This window comes from Macaca thibetana, chromosome 13, assembly GCF_024542745.1.
Source record: "Macaca thibetana thibetana isolate TM-01 chromosome 13, ASM2454274v1, whole genome shotgun sequence".
Classification (NCBI taxonomy): Eukaryota; Metazoa; Chordata; class Mammalia; order Primates; family Cercopithecidae; genus Macaca; species Macaca thibetana.
Window position 1 is genome coordinate 24,941,075 of NC_065590.1, and position 23,611 is coordinate 24,964,685.

Consider the following 23,611-nt stretch of genomic DNA (forward strand, 5'->3'; position numbering starts at 1 on the left):
AAGACATTGTGAAAATTCCTCAAAGATCTAGAGGCACAAATACCATTTGACCCAGCCATCCCATTTGTGGGTATATACCCAAAGAAATATAAACATTCTATTGTAAAAACAGATCCACACGTATATTCATTGCAGTGCTATTCACAATAGCAAAGATATCAAATCAACCTGAATGCCCTTCAGTTATAGACTAGATAAAGAAAATGTGGGACCTATACACCATGGAGTACTGTGCAGCCATAAAAAGAATGAGATCATGTCCTATGCAGAGACATGGATGGAGTTGGAAGCCATTATCCTCAGCAAACTAACACAGGAACAGAAAACAAAACACCACATATTTCTACTTACAAGTGAGAGCTGAATGATGAGAACACATGGACACATTGTGGGGATCAACACACAGTGGGGCATGTCAGAGTGTGGGGGCTGGGAGGGAGAGCATCAGGAAGAATAGCTAATGGATCCTGGAGTTAATACCTAGGTGATGGGTTTGATCTGTGCAGCAAACCACCATGACACACGTTTACCTAGGTAACAAACCTGCACATCCTACACATGTACCCCGGACTTAAAAGTTGAAGAAAAAAAATAGTGTATGTGACCTAGGCCTTGGTAATGAATTCTTAAGACATGACACCAAAAGCCATCAATCAAAGGTAAATTTTCTTTCTTTTTAGAGTCAACTTTTTATTTAATTGACACCTTGTATTGCTTATTGGTTGCAATATTATTTAGTTCTACTTCAATCTTTCTTTTTTCTTCCAGGTATGAGTTTGGTTTGTTCTTGAGGAACAGGTATACTTCATAATTTGAACTACAAAGTAAACTCATTATATGATAATACGTTTATTGAAATATCTTAAAGCCTTTTACATTATTTTTCTTAATTTTTCAAGTTTTATTTTGAATTGACAAAAGTTGCACATATTCATGAAGTACAATGAGATGGTTCTATAAATGTACAGATTGTGGGTTAACATATACCTTGTCTCAAATACTGTTTTGTGATGAGAACATTTAAAATTCATTCCTTTAGTTGTTTTAAAATACACTATATAGTAGGCCCCCCTCATTCACAGGGCATAACTCAGAAGACCCCCAGTGGATGCCTGAAACCACCAATAATACCAAACTGTACATATACCATATGCCTTTTTTTCTATAAATACATATAGTAAACTTTAACCTTTTTCCTTAAAGGACAAACTTTGTGGTTTTTCTTTGGCATATCTGAAATACCATGATCACTACTCTTGAACTTTGGAGCTCTAAGTGTTACTTGAACTATAATATCACAACGAGTGGTCTGATAATCCAGACAGCTACTAAGTGACTAATGGGTGAGCAGCATATTTAGCATGGATGTGCTGGATAAAATGATGATTCATGTCCTCGGCAAGAGAGTGGAATGAGATTTCATTATGCTGCTCAGTACATCCTGTAATTCAAAACTTATGGATTGTGTCTGAATTTTTGTTTAATATTTTTTAACCATGGTTGACCATGAATAACAGAAACCAAGGAAAGTGAAACTACACGTAAATGGGCACTACTGTACATTATTTTTAACTATATATACCATGCTGTGCAATAGATCACCAGAACCTAATTCTTCCACTCTAACCAAGCTTATGTAGCCTTAGTGTTTCCTCTAACCATGACCTCCTATTTCTCCAGCCTTGAGTAACAACTATTCTACTCTTTTCTTCTATGAGTTCATTGGTTTTTTTTTTGTTTTTTTTTTTTTTTTATTTTGCACATGTAAGTGAGATCAAGTGGTATTTGTCTTTCTGTGCCTAGCTTATTTTATTCAGTGTTATATATGCTAGTTTCATCCATGTTGTTGAAAATGACAGAATTTCCTCCTGTACTTTTAGGACTGAATGGTATTTCATTGTGTCTAAATACCACAATTTTTAATCCATTCCTCCATTGATGCACACTTCAGTGGTTTCCATATATTTGCTGCTAGGAATAATGCTTCAAAGAGTATGGGAGTACAAACATATTTTTGACATACAGATTTTAATTCTTTGCATACGCAGAAATTAAATCATGTATCATATAGTAAATCAATTTTTAGTTTGAGAAACCTTCATATTCTTTTCCAAAATGACTATATTAATTTCCATGAACAGTATATAGGGTTTTCCTTTTCTTTACATCCTTGCCAATACTTGCTGTTTTTCATGTGTTTGACAATAGCCAACCTAACAGTTGGGAAGTAATATCTCATTGTGGTTTTATTTGCATTTCTCTGACTAGAGATGTTTACTGTTTTTTTTTTTTTTTTCATTTATCTGTTGGTTATTTTATGTCATCTTCTGAGGGTCTATTTGATATCTTTACTCAATTTAAATAGTGATTTACTTTTTATTGAGTAATTTGAGTTTCTTTTATCTTTTGAATATTAGTCTATTATTCAAGGTATGATTTCTAAAATTATTTTCTACCTATCTGTAGGTTTTAAGTATCTCTTCACTCAGTTATATCCTCTACTGTGAGAAAGTTCTCTGGTTTGATGCACTCGCATTTGTCTATTTTTGCTTTGGTTGTCTGTGGTTTTGGGGTTATGTATAAAAAGTCACTACCCAAACCAATGTCATGGAGTTCTGTATGGTATGTTTTCTTCTAGTAGTTTTACAGTTTCAGATCTTACATTTATACATTTAATTCATTTTACTTGATTCATATATAAAGGGTAAGAGTCCATTTTCACTCTCTGGGTGTGGACATCCAGTTTTCCCAGTATCATTTATTAAAGAGATTGTGTTTTCTTGGCTTGTCAAAAATCAGTTGAGCATAGATGTGTAAGTATGTTTCTGGGAACTCTGGTTAGTCAATGTGTCTTTATGCCAGTACCATTGCTATTTTAATTATAGTTTTGTAATTTAGTAGTATGATGTCTTCAGCTTTGTTCTTTTTGGCTAAGATTGGTTTGACTATTCAGGGTCTTTTGTGGTTCCATACAGATTTTAGGATTTTTTTCATTTCTGTGAAGAATGACATTAGTCATTTTATAGAATTGCATTAAATCTGTTCTTTATTTTGGGTATTATAGTAGGGTCATTTTTACAATATTAATTTTTTCCAATCCATGAACATGGGATGTCTTTTTTTGTGTGTGTCCTTTTTTTTTCTTTTTTTTTAAACAAATGTTTTACAATTTTTATTGTAGAGTTCTTTCCTTTGTTAAATTCATTCCTAGGTTTTTTTTGTAGCTATTGTAAATGGAATTGCTTTTTTATTTCCCTTTAGCTATTTTGTTGTTGGTATGTGGAAACACCTAATTTTGTAGCCTGCTATTATACTAAATTTGCTTATTACTTTTGAGGTTTCTGGTGGTGTCTTTAGGTTTTTATACATATGAGATTATGCTATCTGCAAAGTCTACTTTGTCCTTTCCAATTTGGGTGCTCTTTATTTTTTGCTTGCCTAATAGCTCTGAACAGTGCTTGCAGTACTATGTTGAATAAAAGTGTTAAAAATGGAAATCTTTGTTTTGTTCCAACTCTTAGAGGAAGCTTTCACAGTTTCCCTATTTAGTATGATATTAGCCATGGGTTTGTTATAAGTGCCCTTCAAGGTTTTGAATATATTTTTTTGTGTAACCAATATATTGACAGTTTTTATTATGGAGTGTTTTTGAACTTTATCAAATGCTTTTTTGGCATTAATTGAAATGATAATATGTTTTGTTTTTGATTCTGTAGATTTGATATATCCTATTTGTTTATTTTAAAATTTCAATATATTTAGTGGTTATAAATGCAAGTTTCTTACATGCATATATTGTGTAGTGGTGAACTCTGAGATTTTGGTGCACCCATCACCTGAATATTGAACGTTGTACCCAGTAGGTAATTTTTCAATGCTACTTTCCTCTTACCCTGCCACCTTTTGTACTCTCCAGTGTTCATTATTTCATTCCATATGTCCATGTGTACCTATTGCTTAGCACCTACTTAAAAGTGAGAATATGCAGGCTGGGTGCAATTGTTCATGCCTATAATCTTGCCACTTTGGGAGGCCAAGGCAGGTGGATAAGTTGAGCTCAGGAGTTCAAGACCAGCCAAGACAACATGGCAAAACTCTGTCTCCATCAAAAATACAATAATAATAATAATAATAATAATAATAATCAGGTGTGGTAGCACACTCCTCTGCTCCCAGCTACTCAGGAGGCTGAAGTGGAAAGATTGCTCGAGCCCAGGAGGTGGAGGCTGCAGTGAATCAAGATCATGCTACTGCACTCAAGCCTGGGTGAGAGTGAAACCCTGTCTCAATAAAAAATTTAAAAAATTAAAATTGAGAATATGTGGCATTTCACTTTGTTTCTGAGTGATTTTAGGATAAAAATCACTAAATGTTATTGGATAAAAAATCAATCATAAAATCATCTTGTCCTGGGGTTTTCTTTGATGGGAGACACTTAATTTCTGATTCAATATTCTTGCTTGTTACTATCCTGTTCAGATTTCCAAAGTATTCATGATTTAATCTTGGTAGGTTACATATTTCTAGGAATTTATCCATTTTTTCTAGGTTTTTCAATTTGTTGACCCAATTGTTCCTAGTAATTTCTTATGATTCTTTGTATTTCTGCTAAGGGTTAGTCTGCTAAGGGTTCGTCAACTTTGTTCAGCTTTTCAAAAAACCATCTTTCAGTTTGTTGATCTTTTTCAGTTTTTTTCGTTGTCCTTCTTTTAGTTACTTCTACTCTGAACTTTATTTTTTCTGCTAACTTTTGATTTACAGTTGACCCTCAAACAGCATGGGGTTGAATTGCATGGACCACTAATTTACAGAATATTTCAGCCAAATGCAGATGAAAAATACAGTATTTGCGGAATGTAAAACCTGTGTATACAGAGGACAACATTGTGTAACCAAGGGTTCTGCAGGTCTGACTGCGGGATTGGATTATGCAGATTTTGGTATACATAGAGGGCCCTGGAACCTATCCTATCTGTATATCGAGGGATTATTGTAGTTGGCTTTTTTTCCTTTTCTCCAGTTTCTTGAGGTATAATATTAGGTTGCTTATTTTAGATATTTCATTTTTTTCTTATTAAAGGCTTTTAGTGCTATGAATTTTCCTCCTAGAACTGCTTTGCTGCCTCCCATATACTTTGGTAAGTTGTGTTTCCATTTTCATTTGTCTCAAAGTATGTTCAGCATTTCTCTAAATTTTTTCTTTGACTCAATAATTGTTCAGGAGCATATTGTTGAATTTGTTTATTTTCCATGATTCCTTCTGTGATTGAATTCTTGTTTTATACCATTGTGGTCAGAAAAAAAAAAAAAATACTTGATATAACTTCAATTTTTAAAAATGTGTAAAAACTTTTGTTTCCCTAACATATAATCTATCCTGGGGAATATTCCTTCTGAACTAGGAAAAAAATATATTCTGTAACTGTTGGATGAAATATTCTGCCTATGTTTGCTAGGTTCATTTCAACTAAAGTATGCGTTAAGTCCAATGTCTTTTTTTCTGTTGTCGTTGTTGTTGTTGTTTTTTGAGACGGAGTCTCGCTCTGTCACCAAGGCTGGAGTGCGGTGGCGCAATCTCAGCGCACTGCAAACTCTACCTCCTGGGTTCATGCCATTCTCCTGCCTCAGCCTCCCAAGTAGCTGGGAATACAGGCGCCCGCCACTGTGCCCGGCTAATTTTTACTATTTTTTTTTTTATTTTTTAATTTTTTTAGTAGAGATGGGGTTTCACCGTGGTCTGGATCTCCTGACCTCGTAATCCGCCCACCTTGGCCTCCCAAAGTGCTGGGATTACAGGCATGAGCCCCCGTGCCTTACCAGTCCAATGTTTCTATATTGAGTTTCTGTCTGAATGATCTGTCTAGAGTTGAAGGTGGGTTACTTAAATCCCCTACTATCATTGTGTCGCAGTCTAAGTCTCACTTAAGATCCTTTAATATTCGTTTCATATATTTAAGTGCTCCAGTGTTGGGTATATATCTATTTACAATTTTTATATTCTCTTGATAAATTGACTTCTCTATCACTATGTAATTACCTTATTTTCCTTTGTTTTTTATAGATTTTGACCTAACATTTACTTTGCCTGTTATAAGTATGGCAGGAGGAGGTATCCCCCTCCTGCCCTCCTTTGGTATCTATTTGCATGAATATTTTGTTCTATCCCTTCACCTTCAGTCTGTAAGTGTCCATTAAGGTAAAGTGAATCTCTTGTGGGCAGCAACCTATAGTTATTTATTTATTTATTTATTTATTTTGATGAGATGGAGTTTCACTCTTTTTGCCCAGGCTGGAGTGCAATGGCACAATCTCAGCTCACTGTAACCTCCGCTTCCTGGGTTCAAGCGATTCTCCTGCCTCAGCCTCCCAAGTAGCTGGGATTACAGGCATGCACCACCAAGTCTGGATAATTTTGTATTTTTTAGTAGAGACAGGGTTTCTCCATGTTGGCCAGGCTGGTCTCAAACTCCTGACCTCAGGTGATCCTCCTGCCTTGGCCACCCAAAGTGATGGGATTACAGGCATGAGCCACAGCACCCAGCCAGTTACATCTTTTTTGTTTTGTTTTGTTTTAGTGCCCACTCTTTTTTTTCTTTTAATGCCTTTTGATTGGGTAATATAATCAATTTGTATGACTAACAGGTAAGGACTTATTCCTGTCATTTTGTTAGCTGTTTCCTGGGTTATTATGCATATCCTTTGTTTCTTTCTTCTTCTCTCTTTTACTGTGTGGTCTGATAGCTTTCCGTAATAAAACGTTTTGGATTTTCTCTTATCTTTTGTGTATCATATGCTTTTGCTTTGTAGTTGCCTAAAGGGTTAGATAATTACCATATACTGAACAAGCTACTTTATGCTAATAACAACTTAATTTGTTATTGTACACACAGATTCCATACTCCCCCTCCTCTCATGTTTTATATTTTTGGTGTTACAATTAACAATTTTTTATATGTTTTCACAAATTGTTGTAATTTTAGCTGCTTTTATTAGTTTTGCATTTTAACCTTAATTCTAGATATTTAATGTTGGTTTTACTTAACCACCATTGCGGTATTAGAGTGTTTTGGATTTGACAATGTATTTTTATCAGTTGTTTTTTTTTTTTTTACTTTCATGTTTTTATATTATAAACTCGTGTCCTCTTTCTTCAACTTAAATAATTCCCTTTAGCATTTCCTATAATGTAGGTCTACTGGTGATATACTCTCTCACCTTCATTTGTCTGAGAATCTTTTTACCAATTTTTTTTTTTTTTCTGGGTTGTGAATGTATCTTTCCACTCTCTTCTGGCCTGTAAGATTACAGATGAAAAATCTTCTGATAATACAATGAAGTTTCCTTTGTACATAGTTATTCAGTTTTCTCTTGCTGCTTTCAAAACTCTCCCTTCATCTTTAAATTTTGACAATTCAATTTTGACATGTCCTGGTTTGGGTCATTTCCATTATTTATTTGAATGTGTTTCTGTCTTTCTCTTCTTCTCCTCCTGAAAACAAATATGTGTATATTGTTTCACTTGATGATGTCTCATATATCTCTAAAGCTATCTCCACTCACCATTCCTTTTTTTCTTCTGCTGATTCAGATTAGAAGATTTTCGTGTATCTGTCTTCTAATTCACTGACTTTTCTTCTTGATTTCTCTGCTGTTGAAACCCTCTACTGAATTTTCTAGTTGTTATAGTTTTTTTCAGTTCTATGATACCTGACTGGTATTTTTTGTACTTTTTATCTTATTGTTGAAATTAATGGGATTTATTCCTTGCATTGCTCTGCTGTCTTCGGAAGTCATCTTTGTTAAAGTAAACTAAATATGGCCTGAGAAGGACTTTGTACTTCTATATTTGAGTCCCTGTGGATAAACTGTAACCTAGCTTAACAGACATAATTGAAAACCTAGAGTATGGGCCTATAACAATAACTGAGTCTTGGCTAATCCCAGCAGCAATACTTCAACCACTCAAAGACTGCTAAGTGTTCAAACTGTGTTCAGTAAGGCAATGCCAACCTATAATCAATCCAGCTGTTTCTGTACTTCACTGCTGATTTCTGTACATTATTTCCTGGTTTTTTTGTCTATAAATCTTCTACCACATGGCTGCCCTGGAGTCTCTCTGAAGCTGCTGTGATTCTGGGGGTTGCCCTATTTGTGAATCATTCATTGCTCAAACTCCTTTAAACTTAATTTGGCTGAAGTTTTTCTTTTATCTTTATGAGCTTTATTTTGAGTTCCCTGTTGGGTAGCTTCATTCTACTAAGACTGTTTTTTTAGATATTTATTTTTTATTTTATTTTGAATATATTTCCATGTTTTTCTTTTTCTTGATTTTTCCATGTTGGTTTCTGCACATTATATAAGAAATACGTCTCTCCTAGTCTTTTCAGATTGTAGTTGTGTAGGAGAATGATATCAGCAATCTATCTGGCCAGACATTTTAAGGTGCCTCTTCTAATATCTGTGTTTGTATGAATTGCTTTTTCTGTTTTTGGTAGTCCTCAGAAGATTACGATGTGCGATGTCCCATCAGCACCCAAAGATTGATAAAGTTTTCCTAGTTCCTTCTATCTTCATGGTGACGCTAAACACAGGTGTTTGTCTCTCACTTTGTACTAAGCTGGGGAAAAAACACGGGGAAGATCCGCATTCATATTCATATTGTACCATCTGACCTTGCGGAGACAGCTACTGGAAGTTGTTTTATTGTACGTCCAACCTTTAGTTTTCTGTGGTCTAAGAAGACTCAGGAAGACAAAGTCCTGTAGACTCCCAGAGCTAGATCATTAAGCAAACAGTGGAATCTAAAGTTGTTGTGGCCTTGGTGCATGCATAAAGTGTTTCCAGGTAGAATGGCTAGACATGGATTTATCACAGTGGTGAGCCAGAGAAAAGGCTTAGCAAGTGCTGAGCTCCAGCTCAGGCAGCTAGAGGGTTACTGTTGTGTCCCTGCATAGCTCCCTGAAGCAAGTTAGAAGCCAGGCCATCAAATAGCCACTGGAAGATTGTATTATAAACCCCTGCTGGAAAGAAACAGGAAGTTGTTTTCAAGCCCTGTTTCTGCATTGCTTTTAGGGGACAAGGCTCTTAAAATTGTTTGCATGCCCATAAAAAACTGTCACTTTTTTCTCTGTAGTCTGGAGAGACTCAGATATGCCTATATTTCCTCTGCTCTTGAATTTGGTGAATTAAGAGCCACACTATAGTTAGAGTGCTATATGTGTTGTCCAAACCCTCATCTCCACAGAGAGAAGCTGGCTGTTTGGGATTCCCTCCTGATTTTATTTCACATACTGGGGTCCCTGGTCCATGCCTGAGTGTACCTCAGCATTTTTTGCTGGTTCGATACAAGTGTTTTCTTAGTTGATAAGAAGAAGCCTCTTAAATCATTTCTGACTTTCTTTTAGACTGAATTAATCTGTGAATAAATATTTATTCAGACTGCCTACTGGTAGAGAGAGTCAGGAGCCTTCTATTCTGCCATGTTGCTGATATCATCTCAAACCTTCTACATTATTAATGTCCACAAAAAAAACCTATGAGATGAAGATTGTTTTTCCTATTTGATACAAAAAATTTGTGACTAAGGAATGTCAAGTCAGTTTCCACAGGTTACACATCTAATAGGTGATGGAGTGTATTAGTTAGTGCTCACATTGCTAAAAAGAGATACTCGAGATTGAGTAATTTATAAAGAAAAGAGGTTTACTTGGCTCATAATTCTGCAGGTTATATAGGATGTATGGCTTGGGGCATTTGCTTAGCTTCTGGGGCAGCCTCAGGAAACCCACAATCATGGTGGAGGGTGAAGAGGGAGCAGGCATCTCATTGATTAGGTTGTCATAGCTTCAAAATGTTCAGAGTCTATGTGGTACCAATGACACTAAGACTAACACTGGAATATATTTGGCATCCATTTTCTCTGATCACGACTCTTCTCCCTCAGTCCTACTTGTCAAACTTCTTTATCCCTGCATTGTAAATCTACTAAAGTACGGTAGGAGCAAGAGAGAGAGAACAAGTTGCAACATACTTTTAAGCAGCCAGATCTCATGAGAAGGCACTCACTATCATAAAGACAGCACCAAGCAGATGGTGCTAAACCACTAAGAGAAATTCACCCCATAATCCAATCACCTGCCACCAGGCCCCACCTCCAATACTGAGGATTACGGTTCAATATGAGATTTGGGTGGGGATACATAACTGTACTATATCATAGAACTTAGTTTATCGACTTTTGACAAACTCCTTATTGTATATGTTACAAAATGTCATTTGACTTCATACCTATTTAAGAATTCTGAAGAGTTTCTAAGGTTTATACTTTTTTTCTTATACAGTAACATACTTTAGTAGATTTACAATGCAGGGATAAAGAATTTTGACAAGTAGGACTGAGGGAGAAGAGTGGTGATCAGAGAAAATGGATGCCAAATATATTCCAGTGTTAGTCTTAGTGTCATTGGTACCACATAGACTCTGAACATTTTGAAGCTATGACAACCTAATCAATAAACTAATGATTGAATCACTTCATTACTTAATATTACATATGGTAATTTATAACTCATATGCCAACACTTCACGGTTTTCATAAAACATTTACAGAGTGATTTCCATAAGCATATGGTTTTCTGTGATACTAGTTGATGACCCTCCATGATGGCACCAATCTCAGGCTTTTGCATTAGGTTGACTGAGCAGCCTGACTTTTTAGTGGTTATAGTACCTTTTTTTTACGTTCATCAGATAATCAAATTCCCTAAGAAATAATATCAAGTAGGATTATTCATGATCTATGTTCTGCTTTGGACCAACAGAGTATCTTAGAATCAGATTGTCTGGTTCGAAAAAGACAGCTCAATGATTTTCACAACTATTTATGGTCACCATCTTTCTGATGAGATGGACAGATATACAGGAAATGCTAGGATAGACACATTAGGAAATTTCTGGTCATAAAAGCAACTCCTGCTATTAAGTGCTTGGTTTTCCTTTCTGTTCTGACAATTGTGGGCTGTGTGTGAGGAGAAACATACATTGCCTTCACTTCCACCTTCATACTCTGAAACTAGATACATATTCTCTTTACTCCCGGAAGAGAAAAACTCAAATTGTTTTTTATCATTCTCTATGATTAAAAACAAAGAGGGAAGAAGAGAAGGAGGGAGGAAAGAAGGTAGGAAGGAAGAAAAATGACAAAATACCCTATGTATTTGACATCCAAACTAACTTATGTCTGGCATACTGATTTAGGCAAGAGTCACCTTCTATGCTGAATTGGAAGGAATTGCTAATTATCATGTCTTTTGGCACATAAATCAGGAAGCCCCTGAGAAATCCAAAATCATTACCTGACTACATATGTAGCTGTAATTAATGACTGTTTGTAAAAGACTTTGAAGATGAAAAGCACTTTAATTGAAGTAACCCTCAATCATACAGAGACAGAAAACCTAAGTAAATGAAAATATTAGAACATGAATGGATTACTTTAAAATAACAGGATTTTAAATGTGTGATTTTTTTTTCTTGTCTTGGAATGTCAGTTAAAGTTACAAAGCTAAAATCAATATGCTAAGTATTCTAAATAGAGCTACAAACATATCCTATGGCACATAGTAAGAAAAGCTGCACTTGGTTTGACTGTCATCTCTCCTGACATACCTCAAGCCTACGTAAAAAAAGAAAAGCTACTTTGAAAGGAATTTGTAGGACTAAATTTCCTTTTGGATTTTCTTGTGTCCCAAGAGAAGGAGGGGTGTGCTCTGTTCTTCTCAAATTGAAGAAAGTTGAGCAGTTCTCTTAGCAACATCTAAGACATGGGGTGCTTGCAAAATTAAAAAGATGGGCATTTTACTCAATGGATGGAAAAAAGAGATCTTTCTGTGGTCATTAGGAATAAAACAGGGACAAATTGGCAAAAGTTATATATATATATAAATCATTATTTTATTTTATTTTCCCTTGGGACATAGGGGATTTCGTGACAATAGAAATTTTGACCTACTTCCCCTATGAGTTTCTGATATCAGAAGTCTGACTAGAGCAGGCAACAATGGCAGAAAGGAAAAAGAGCAACAAATACTACACAAAATATATTTTGAATCATTTATCAGAGCAAATATCCCCCAAATTAACTGACCCTAAAATGTGTTTTTCATATAACTTAACACCAAACAAACTCGATTATTTTTATTTTTATTTTAGAAAGTATACTTTTTGAGATTTTACTTTAGGATATACTCATATTATTTTATAATCCATGTTATGCCTGATCAACAATTTAACCTTATTGCATTAGTCACACCCAACTGCTTAGGAATTAATTCCCAAAATTAGTATTTGCTCTATTTTTTCCTTTCCACATTATGTGTACTCATTTTTTATAAGTTTGCCAAAGGCAAAAGTAGTAATCTCTACTGTTTTTGCTTAAACAAGTGGAGGTTTATTACTAGTATGATACATTCACAATGGTAATAAACTTATAGCAGCAGACAGCGATCTTTAAAGACCTTCATGATCAGCAAGAAAACATCTTGCCACTGCACAGTGGTTGGTGCAGCCACTTCCAGAGGGCAGCCAGGAAGGCATTTCAGAGGCTGACTTTCTGGTAGACATAAAAGCCATGGGTCCACTGTTGACTCCTTATTGCTTTGTTAATGTCAGTTTGTCAGTTTTTTTAATAATGTTGGAAAGCTGGCATTCAGCCAGTAGGATAAGCACATAATACATTTCAACTCTGAAAATGGGGTGATACAATCAGATCCTGGTAGATCTGCAAACAAAATGCAAATATATGGCCTGGGCTATGGTGTTGTAGTGACTAGTGATTCTGGTTGGCAGAGAAAGGACTAGAAATTACCTTGGCATGAAATCTACACAATACCTATGCTAAAGAGAAACAAGTTTCTTGACTACAAAGGTCATTTTATTACTGTAAAGGTTAAGACATATGTTCCTTTCTTTTATCATGACGTATCAGGTTTGTGTAAATTTATACTTGAGTATGTGTATGTAAAATCTTTGTAATAGGTTTTGAAAATTATACCTCTAAACTTTCTATGTACTGGAAGCAAGAGCTTGACCTAACTTTATCAATTATCTGCCTCTTTTAGTCAAAACTAATGTGATTTTGTAATTACTTAACGTTAATCAGTTTCTCACTGTGTTTGATGTATTTGAATATTATGAGAATAATGTGAGGTTCTGCTTTCTTGCACAGATTTCATGAGATACAATCTGGGGATGCTATTTTAAAACAGTGAAAACAGAGTAAGACCCAAAGTGACTTAGGGTCACATTTGGACTTTATTACCTACTAATTCTTACAGCATCAATTCATTCATTAATAATGAAAAAGAAATGTGATACTTTTCAGATTTGTTGTGAGAATTAGATTAAAAGATTATGCACTTACGTGTCTGTATGAGATAGTTAATCAAATATTAAATCTGTTAATATTCTTATTTTTAGATTTATTTTAAACCTAGGATAAGGCAAGATATCTTTCTTTGAAGTAAAATTTTAATGAGCTGTCTACCACCATTTTTTTTTCCTATCTGATCTGCTGTGATAGTTTAAATCAATTGTTTCAGCAAATATTTATTGAAAGTCTATGATGATGCTAAATACAGTGATGCTAGTTACTATAAACATTAAACAGATGAACTGAAAATGCATTCCAGATTTTAAAATGTCATGGCCAGGTGTAGTGGCTCACACCTGTAATTCCAACATTTTGAGAGGCAAAGGCTAGATGATCCCTTAAGACCAGGAGTTTGAGACCAGCCTGGGCTACATAGCAAGGTCCCTTCTCTACAAAGATAAACCTATGAGCTGGGCATGGTGGCACACACTTGTGGTTCTAGCTACTTGGGAGTGTGAGGTGAGAGGATCGCTTGAGCCCATGAGTTTGAGGATTCAGTGAGCTGTGATTATGCCACTGTACACCAGCCTGGGTGATAGTGGAAGACCCCATCTCTTAAAATAGTCAGAATTCAATATGAAGTATAACATATTCATAAATACTTTTACTATAAACAAAAAGGGATATTAAATCAAAAAAGAACATAAAATTTAAAATGCAAAAAGAGATAAAAGTTAGAAAAGATTCTGGGGGCATGTAGGCATGAATAAAGAGGATATATGTACAGGAAAGTTTAATTACAGAGGAGGGTATATGTCTTAGTCTGTTTTTGCTGCTTTAAGACAAGGCCACAGACTGGCTAATTTACAAATCTACATAAATTTATGTCTCAAATAGTTCTGGAGGCTGGGAAGTCCAAGATCAAGGTGTCAGCAGTTTTGTTGTCTGGCGAGGTTTCAGTGTCTGCGTACAAGGTAGTTTCTTGAACCCTGTCTTTCCTGAAGGAGAAAAACACTGTGCCCTTAACATGGCAGAAGGGAGGAGGGCAGAAAAGGATGAAATTTCCATCAAGGTGTTTTATAAGGGAACATAATAATTCATGAGGGTGAAGCCTTCAATGCTAAATACCCTCCTAAAGTTCACACTTTCTAATGCTATTTCATTGGGGATTGAATTTCAACATGAACTTCAGAGAGGACAAAAACATTCAAATCATAGCAGCATAAGAAAGACTTAGAGGAGAGAACGCCATGAAGGTAAATAGAAAATAGCAAAATACTCATTGTTTTTTTCTCTGAAGGAGATACGTGGTAGAGTAGAAGACGATATTGAAAGATAAGGTTTGGACAAGATCATAAAGATCATGAAATGCTAATTTAAGTGGTGTTTTATACTTTTTTCCTCATAATATTAGGCATGAGGCAGTCTGTCTCCAAGATGGTCTTTAATTCTCCTCCCTGCTCTTACTCACTCTTTTGTGTAGTCCTGTTCTACACTGAATTAGGGATAGCCTTGTGTGATATACAGTGGAATGACACAATGTGACTTCTGAGTCTAGATCATAAAAAGCATTCTAGCTCCCTCTTTGGTATCTTGGATCACTGGCTCAGGGAAAGCCTGTAAACATGTCATGAGAATTCTTAAGAGAGCTCCATGTGAAGAGAAACTGAGGCCTTTATCCAGCATTCAGAAAGCTACACGTTTCATAAGGGAGCCACCTTGGAAGTAGATCCTCTGGCCCCAGTTGAGCCCTCATGTAAACCAAACCAAACAAAAACAAATAATCCAAGTCAGTATATTTACAACTGCTAAGACTTAACAATAATCCATCTGTGTGCTATCGTGTGTATGTATATATTTATACATATATATACACATATATATTTATACATACATACACACACACACACACACACACACACACACACACACACCAATCTTAGCTCTGACATTGTATTGTGTATTTTTTTTTTTTTTGAGACAGAATCCCACACTGTCACCTGGGCTGGAGTGCAGTGGCACAATCTCAGCTCACTGCAACCTCCACCTCCCAGTTTTAAGTGATTCTCCTTACCTCAGCCTCCCAAGTAGCTGGGATTTAAGGTGCGTGTCACCACACCCGGCTAATTTTTATGTATTTTTAGGAGAGATGGGGTTTCATTATGTTGGCCAGGTTGGTCTCAAACTCCTGATCTCATGGTCTGCCTGCCTCAGCCTCCCAAAGTGCTGAGATTACAGGTATAAGGCACGACACCAACTGTATGTTTTAATTTTAGAGAGGAAGTTGCTGGTAGAAATTGAGAATGGAATATCACATAAAATCCTTTCTAGGACAGTTTTTTTTTTTCCCCATTGAGAACCAGAGAACTAAAGTGTGTGTATACATATATAATATATGTAATATATGTATTATATATTTAATATATATATAATGTGTGATATATTAAATATATATGTGTGATATATATATTCACACACACACATATTTTGTCTTAATATCTTATTCTATTTTCGATTAATTGGCACTATCTTCCTGGGAAGATGTATGGTAGAAAAGGTTGAAGCTACATTTATTTTTGGAGAAAAATAATATAAAATGCAATGATTAGCGATGGAATCAATGAGAGGGAAAAGGAAGGCTCTCCAGCCTATCATGAATTTTCTGTTACTGTCCTTAAGTTTCACCAGTGTCTTTGTGGTAACACTTAAGAATGGTAGCTTTAGAAGAGACCAGAAAAATGGTGCACTTATTATTTTACCACGGTTCTTCAGGTAGTCCAGATCCTGCTGAAGTTGGTTAGGTACAATTAAATTAACACCATATCTGGGCTGATCCTCAAGACATGTCTGGAACCCAGGAAATGCAAGAAAATGATATATGGCGAGCACTAACCTATATGACAGTACTAACCCAAGTGGGCAAGTATGCATTGTGAGACAGAGGCATTAGTGTTTCCTTCTTTTTTTTTTTTAGACGGAGTTTTGCTCTTGTTGCCCAGGCTAGAGTGCAATGACACGATCTTGACTCACCACAACCTCCATCTCCGGGGTTTAAGCGATTCTCCTGCCTCAGCTTCCCAAGCTGCTGGGTTTCAGATGCCTGCCACCATGCCTGGTTAATATTTTGTATTTTTAGTAAAGACAGAGTTTCTCAGTGTTGGCCAGGCTGGTCTCGAACTCCTGACCTCAGGTGATCCACTAGCCTCAGCCTCCCAAAGTGCTAGGATTACAAGCATGAGCCACCGTGCCCGGCCTAGTGTTTCCTTGTATTGCCTGTGGAAATCACACTATCATATCTATTATGTGGTCAATCTTCAACACTAGGTTTGATTGGCTCAAAACCTTGTTATTCTTACACATCCAGCATAAAGTCCTTGATATTCTTGGAACTCTAGCATGATTCCTCTGTTTCCTAAACCCTGGCTATTTTCTAGGACCCAAGTAGCCTTGAATTTTCTTAGTTCTGGGTGTCAGACTTCAGACTCAGCCTCTTGCATAAGCCTGAAAAATTTCTCTATATTTAACTTATCCAATGTGATATTTTAATTTTTAAAAACTCTTTGCTAAAGCATAAAATGTTTGATAAACATGATGCAAGGTCTTATTGAAATTCATTTGAAAGAGCCCCCTGAAAGTATAAAATAACCATATTTCTCTGACTACTTTCACACATCTAATTATGAGGTACAGGAAGATTTCTTGTATGTAGAGCTCAATAGGAATGGTTTAAGGATGCTGGAAAACCAGTGCAGCTGTCATGGTGACACCTCTCCAGCTGTGAGGACAGAGAGAGTGGATGGGAATAGTCTTCCCTCCTTGGAGCTTTCAGATGCCTGGCAGGAACCAATCTGTGCCCAGAATCCTAGGGGCAAAGAAGAGGAAGTAGCTAGGTAGCAGTCTAATAACATTTTGCTTAAGCCATCTGGTTCTAGAATGTGATATGCAATGCTTAAGGAATATAGAGTAGGCAGGAGAAATGAGGGCTTTTAACATCAATAAGAAAAAAAAAATTCAATTTGAAAAATGTTCTAACTCACCTTTGGCTACCTTTTCTAAGCCCTCTTTAAGCCAACCCTGATTATTATTTAAAATATAATATTTTTACAGTAAACATAATATTTGATACTGGTAATCATATTAGTAACAGAAGTGGAATCGATCAAGTGATTTGAAACTAGAGGCTTGGTAATAAGGGAAGAGAGCCTTTGTATTTTGAAATAATCGTGAATATCTGTTAAAATAGTACTTCCAGGTTTTGCTGTCTTCCACCTCCTCATCACCCTTTTCCCAACACCCACCCTGGGCAGGCCCTTATGTAATCACCTTCACTTTAATCAGGCAACTCTTTATAGAATGAAATTCCTTGATGAGAAACTGCAGTTCTCTGTTTCAAAAAGCAACGGTGTAGACTGCATGTTGTTGTTAGCAGTGGTAGTGTTGCATGGCATTTCAATGGACTGTAACAAGCTTTTCCTTTTCTCCCTCCCCGCCCCTGCAAGAAAGACTCTTGAGGGGAAAGAAGATCAAATATATCAAGTCTACAAAAGTTTCAGACATATTCTCAATGAATATATTTCCAGATTATTTTGTCCATTATTTTCATAGTTTGCCTTTGAGTATTGATGATAAACTATTACCCAAACATCAACTCACAATGATTCCCTAGCCTAGGCTTTGTGGGAGTAAACAAAAAGGATCCCAGGAACCCTTAGGTAGCTGAGTGCACTTTTGTTAACTGAAGACTTACGAATCTCGATATTATTTGGATATTTGTCCCTGCCCAAATCTCATGTGGGAGGTGGGGCCTGGTGGGAGGTGTTTGGGTTGTGGGAGCAAGTGCTGTCTTCCATAGTGAGTTATCATAAGATCTGGTCATTTAAAAGCACGTGGCACCTCCCCACCCACCCTTTCTCTCACTTGCCCTTGCATGTGATGTGCCTGTTCCCCTTTGCCTTCGACCAAAATTGTAAGCTTCCCGAGTCTCCCTAGAAGCAGAGCAGATGCCAGCACCATGCTTCCTATAAGGCCTGAAGAACCATGAGCCAATTAAACCTCTTTTCTTTGTAAATTACCCAGTCTCAGATATGTATTAATAGCAATGCAATAATGCCCTAACACAAATGTACTCCTTGTATGCAGAGGATCTAAGAGAAACGAGAGATATTCAGTAGAACTGTGTGTGTATAGGGAGATGTGAGCATATGGATGTTTGCATGGTTATTTGTGTTTGGAGAGGCAGGCAATTTTAGGAAAAATTTACGAGTGTAAATTGGGCACTGAATAATAATCCTATCATCATTAAGGTCACTGGTAGAATTTCAGGGTGGTTGCAATCTTGATGAAGTCATAGATCTTAACCTCACTCAGTTTTTTCATTAAAATGGGTGTCATGCATGTACAGTAAGTTAGAGAAGTCTTTGAGCGCTTTACAAAGTGTAAAATGCATTAATAAGGTTAAAAAATTATTATGTCTATTATCCTAAAGTATATATCCATCTTCTCTAACATTCCAAGAAAACAAAACAACACGAAAATATTTACTTTGAAAATTCTGGTGAACTTGTCTCGAACTTGTCTCTTCTCTAGCCTGTCTTTCACTTCCTGCCAGAAAATTCACTGACTTATCATAAGAAATTAACATTAACCTTACAAGATTCTGGCTTAAGACTTAAATATTTAAACTGTGTGTTGAAAATATCTCCGTAATTATGGGATAATAAAGTCTCAGAAGACAAGGATATTAACATCAGCCCCATTCTATCTTAGGAGCACTGACTCAGAAGTTGGGTTGGCTACATTTGAATCTTCTTCTTACCATTTGCTCTTGTATAATCTACTTAATATTTCCTTGCCTCAATTTTTGTCATCTGTATCTGAGAAATAAGAATTACTTTCTAGGATTCTTGAAAAAAATTAATACATGTAACTCAATAATAGTATCTAGTAAATAGTCAATTCTCAACATTTAGATTTATTATAAATTGTTTAAGTCTGTTTTCTACAATTTGAGTCTTTTCAACCTCCTCACTTTATGATCAATAGTCATAAAAGAGTGACATCAATATGAGTTTAATCCCCATAATTCTTAAATTATTAAGGTTTGATCAATGGTGTTAATACCCTGGTTTCCAGTTATTGACTTTGGCTTTGTAAAACACATCTATCTGAAGTATCTATCCAATAGCAGATGCACCTGAAGCTTTTCTGCATTAGTTTCTTAGATTCTGCTCTCCAAAGATGGCTGTAGATTTTCTGAACTGGTTCAATGCCTTTTTTTTTTCCTCTGGAATTTTAGCTTCACAAATTGTAGATATGATAAATCTATAAGAAATTGATGAGGAAATTAGAGGGCAGCCAGAACTTAATATGGTGCTGAGCATGAGAGAGTCCGAGGAAAACAGGATGAATTGATTAAAAAAATAAAATGCTCCAAATAATGTTTATGAAGGCATTCAGAAGATTGTTTAATGAGCTCCAGAAAAACAATCTGAAACAGAGGAAGGAGCAAGCGAGTCTCCAAGTGTGGTATTATATGCCAAAGAATTAGCAAAGACACCTTACCTTCACATTCCTTAGGAGCAGTCTCAGTGATTTAACATGTCACAGAGATTTTAATGACACACTACTGCAACTTTAATTAATTTTTTCATCCATATGCAAGCACTCAATTAAAGCTCTGCCTCCTCCCCATATGCTCTAAGACTTGCTAGTTACATTTCCATTTGATGCATTGGTGCAGAGGTATAATGCTAGGAGTGGTTTTATTTACAAATGAGGTCAAAAGAATATAAGATTTTTTAAGAATCTGAATTGCTTAGTAGAATGGGAAAGACACAAAACCTATTGCATCACTAGATCTCAATCAGGGATGATTTTCCTCCCTCTTCTCTGGGAATACTTGGCAATGTCTACAGACATTTTTCATTACCACAACTGTGTCAGTCCTACTAGCATTTAGCGGGTAGAAGGGAAGGTAGGCTGCTAATCATTCTTTGGTGCACAGAACACCCTCTCACAAGAAACTATCAGGGTCTTAGCAGTGCCAACATTACCACTACCCTGTAATAAGTAGTTATTTATGAAGCATTTGCTTTGTACTGAGTAAGCCCCATTATTTCTAACTATGTATAAATAATAACTGTCTCTTTTAAAATTTATTTCACTGGAAATTAAATGATCTAGTTGAGTTCAACTCTATAACAGGCAAGGCAGGAGGTAGAGTGGGATAGAAGGAAGGCTTAGGAGTCTGTTTCTATCTATCAAATAGATGGCATATATTAGAAATGAGAAATGGGGAAAAGAAAACATTTTCTCATGATTTGGTAATGAACTGAACATTTTGAAAATAATCGTAAGGAAGACAGAAATTCATGCTGAGGATAGCACCTTTGCCTGAAATTATAACCAAAAGATTTAAGAAGGAATTGAAATTTTGCTTAGTAGGTTTCTTAAAAATACTGTTATTTTAGTAGTCTTCTGGCACTTAAGTTTTTCTTTTTTAAGAACTTAGGTGACATAAGCCTTCTAGAAATATAGTCAGGGTAAGGACTTTCAGGTAGAGACTCAACAAGAAGGGCTCCTGTTTCTTCCTTACTATTGTCTTTGCTCTCAGCATCTCTATGAATGAAAAGTTGGTGAATAAAATCTGACAGCAGATATAAAATCTTTCTATGAAGACAGATAAGATTTAACAAAGACAGATATATGCTTGAAGAAAACTCTTGAAAATATTAGATCAGGAGTTTTTTCAGATATCTGAAAAAATACATTTAGGCAAATACAAAGAAAACACTTTTTTTGTCCCAATTTACTAGAAAGACAAGCAGAAAAAAGAATTCAAAAGTCTGTGACTTAAAAATTAGTTTATATAAGATGCTGCAAAGCTTGAATCATGCCCAGCCTCTCTTTTATCTTCAATGGCACAGAATGCAGATGATATAGACTCCCCACAAGTAAAAAGTCTCTTCTAGGGAAAATAAGAAATTAAGGATAAACACTTACCCAAATACCCTCCATTTTTTTTTTTTTTAATCAAACGGGGATAGATCTTCCCCTGTATAGGAGGAGGTCATCAATTTTAGAGACTAGTTCCACCTTAATGAGTTAATATCTCCAATTTCACCCACTGCTCTTCCTGAATCTTCTGGGAATCATGGGTTAGCAGTTTGGTTTGAGGGCTAAAAAGTTCCAAAAGACTAATAAAATAACTTGTATGAGTAAATTATTTAAGTTAACTCTAAGATCTCACTTTATATTAGGTTATCTTCCCATCTTTACTCATTTTTTATCCATCTTGTCTAAGTTAATGTATATTATGTAATCTTATATACATTAAGTGGCAGAAATAATCCCAAGCTACCATGTCAATTATAGAGATATGCCCTTTAGTTGTGCATGGACCTTCTAATTTTATCAAAATCAAAGGAGAAATTATGTAAAATTTATAAATGTAAAAAATATCAAATTTATCTTGGAAGGTGAAATCTAAAGTACAAAAAGTTCAATATTTATTATATTACATATTAATCAATATAGTCTAGTATAGTCTAGTCTTACTCAGATACTCAGAGTTAAAGTTCCTTCAAGTTGTTTTTCCATTTCAGCACCGGTCAAGTTGAATAAATCACATATTCCATGCTGTTTAAAAAGTCTAAATATTTAAAGGCATACAAGATTAACACATTATTGGCCCTAAATTTCAACTGATAGACCTTAGAGTAGTTACCCTAAGGAAAATGACTTTCTTTGAAGCCAATATTTAGTCTAATCCAATTTGTGCTTTTCATTCCTGAAGAACGTAGACTCCATAATACAAGAGTAGACTAAGAAATACTTTGTTTACATTTTCCAGTACATGTACCTATGCCAGTTTTCCAGAGCTTATGGCCTGTAAAATTTTAATAAATTAAGACAAACCACTTATTAAGAAGTTAATAATTGCATTGAGAATGAAAGGTACCTATAGGGTATCACTTCCTGGGGTGATTAATGGTGATATTTAATATCTATTTTTGTTTCTCTTTTCTGGATACATATTGAGATTATACTTTCTAGCACTCTTGTGATAGTGTAGCTCCATAAGACTGGTCATGGTTAATAATTTGTGAGCAGGAGTAATGTGTGTCACTTATGGGACCTTTATTTTTCAGTATAAAATCACCCAGAGCTCTATTTTTTTTCTGCAAGTCTCTTGGTAATACTCCAGATAGCAGGTTGCTCCATTAGCCTGAGTCCCAGAGTAAAGAAGTAAAAAAGGAAACTGATTTTTGAGGCTGGAATAATGCTCTCTATGTTTTGAAGGGGCAGAGCATTTGTCAAAACTATTGTTTGTGTTTATTTGGGAAGCAGATAAGGTACTGTAGTGGACAAATTTCTAGCCCCCTAAAGCTGTCAGTGTTCAAATCCTCAGAACCTGCAAATATGTTACCTTGCAGGGTAAAAGACTGTGGATGTGATGAAGTCAAGTTTCTGGAGATGGGGAGATTATCCTGGATTGTCCAGGTAGTCCCAATGCAATCAGAAAGGGATTTATAGAAAGAAAATGGGGGTTAAAATCGGAAGGGAAATATGAAAAATGCAGAAGTTGACATGATCCTTTATGAAAATGGAAGAAGGGGGTACAAGCCTAGGAATGTAGGTAACCTGTAGAAACTAGAAAAAAACAAGAAAACAGATTCTCTCCTGGAACCTCCAGTAAAAATGAAGCACTGATTTTAGTCCTGTAAGAACCACATAGAACTTCTAATCTCCAGAAATGTAAGATAGTATATTTGTGTCATCTAGCTGATTTGTTCTTCCTTGACAAGATTTTAAGCGTGATGAAATGTCACGAAAGATATGGATCCAGAAAGTACTTTCCAGGAAAGCAGATAGAAATGAGAGAGTATTGAAGCCCATAGAGAAGCAAGTTTCTTTATTAAAGATTATAGTAAAAGCAGCTGGGATAATTAAGAGGCCAAGAAGGAGATGAATAAACTACCTTTGTGAGGCAACCACCAATGCTACCAAGACATTTTGTGTCTTAAGGAGTAAATATATTTTTTAATCAAACCGAATCTTATTTTTATGGTTACTAGAGGACAAACATTAGTGTTAGAAGCTCTTTGATCATCTTTTGATAGTCTTTCAACTCACTTTTTGGTAGAGGAATATTACAGTATGATGTGCCAAGCCAGTAAAGCACACAACTGACCCTGTCTAGTGTTTTGAGTAAGATGCAATAACCCACCACAGTGATGCTGG

At 35.7% G+C, this 23,611-nt stretch overlaps 1 pseudogene; it reads left to right on the forward strand.

The window, feature by feature from the left end:
* Positions 1-633: 633 nt before the first annotated feature.
* LOC126934394 (nocturnin-like) overlaps positions 634-23,611 on the forward strand; it is a 30,808-nt pseudogene continuing 7,830 nt past the window's right edge.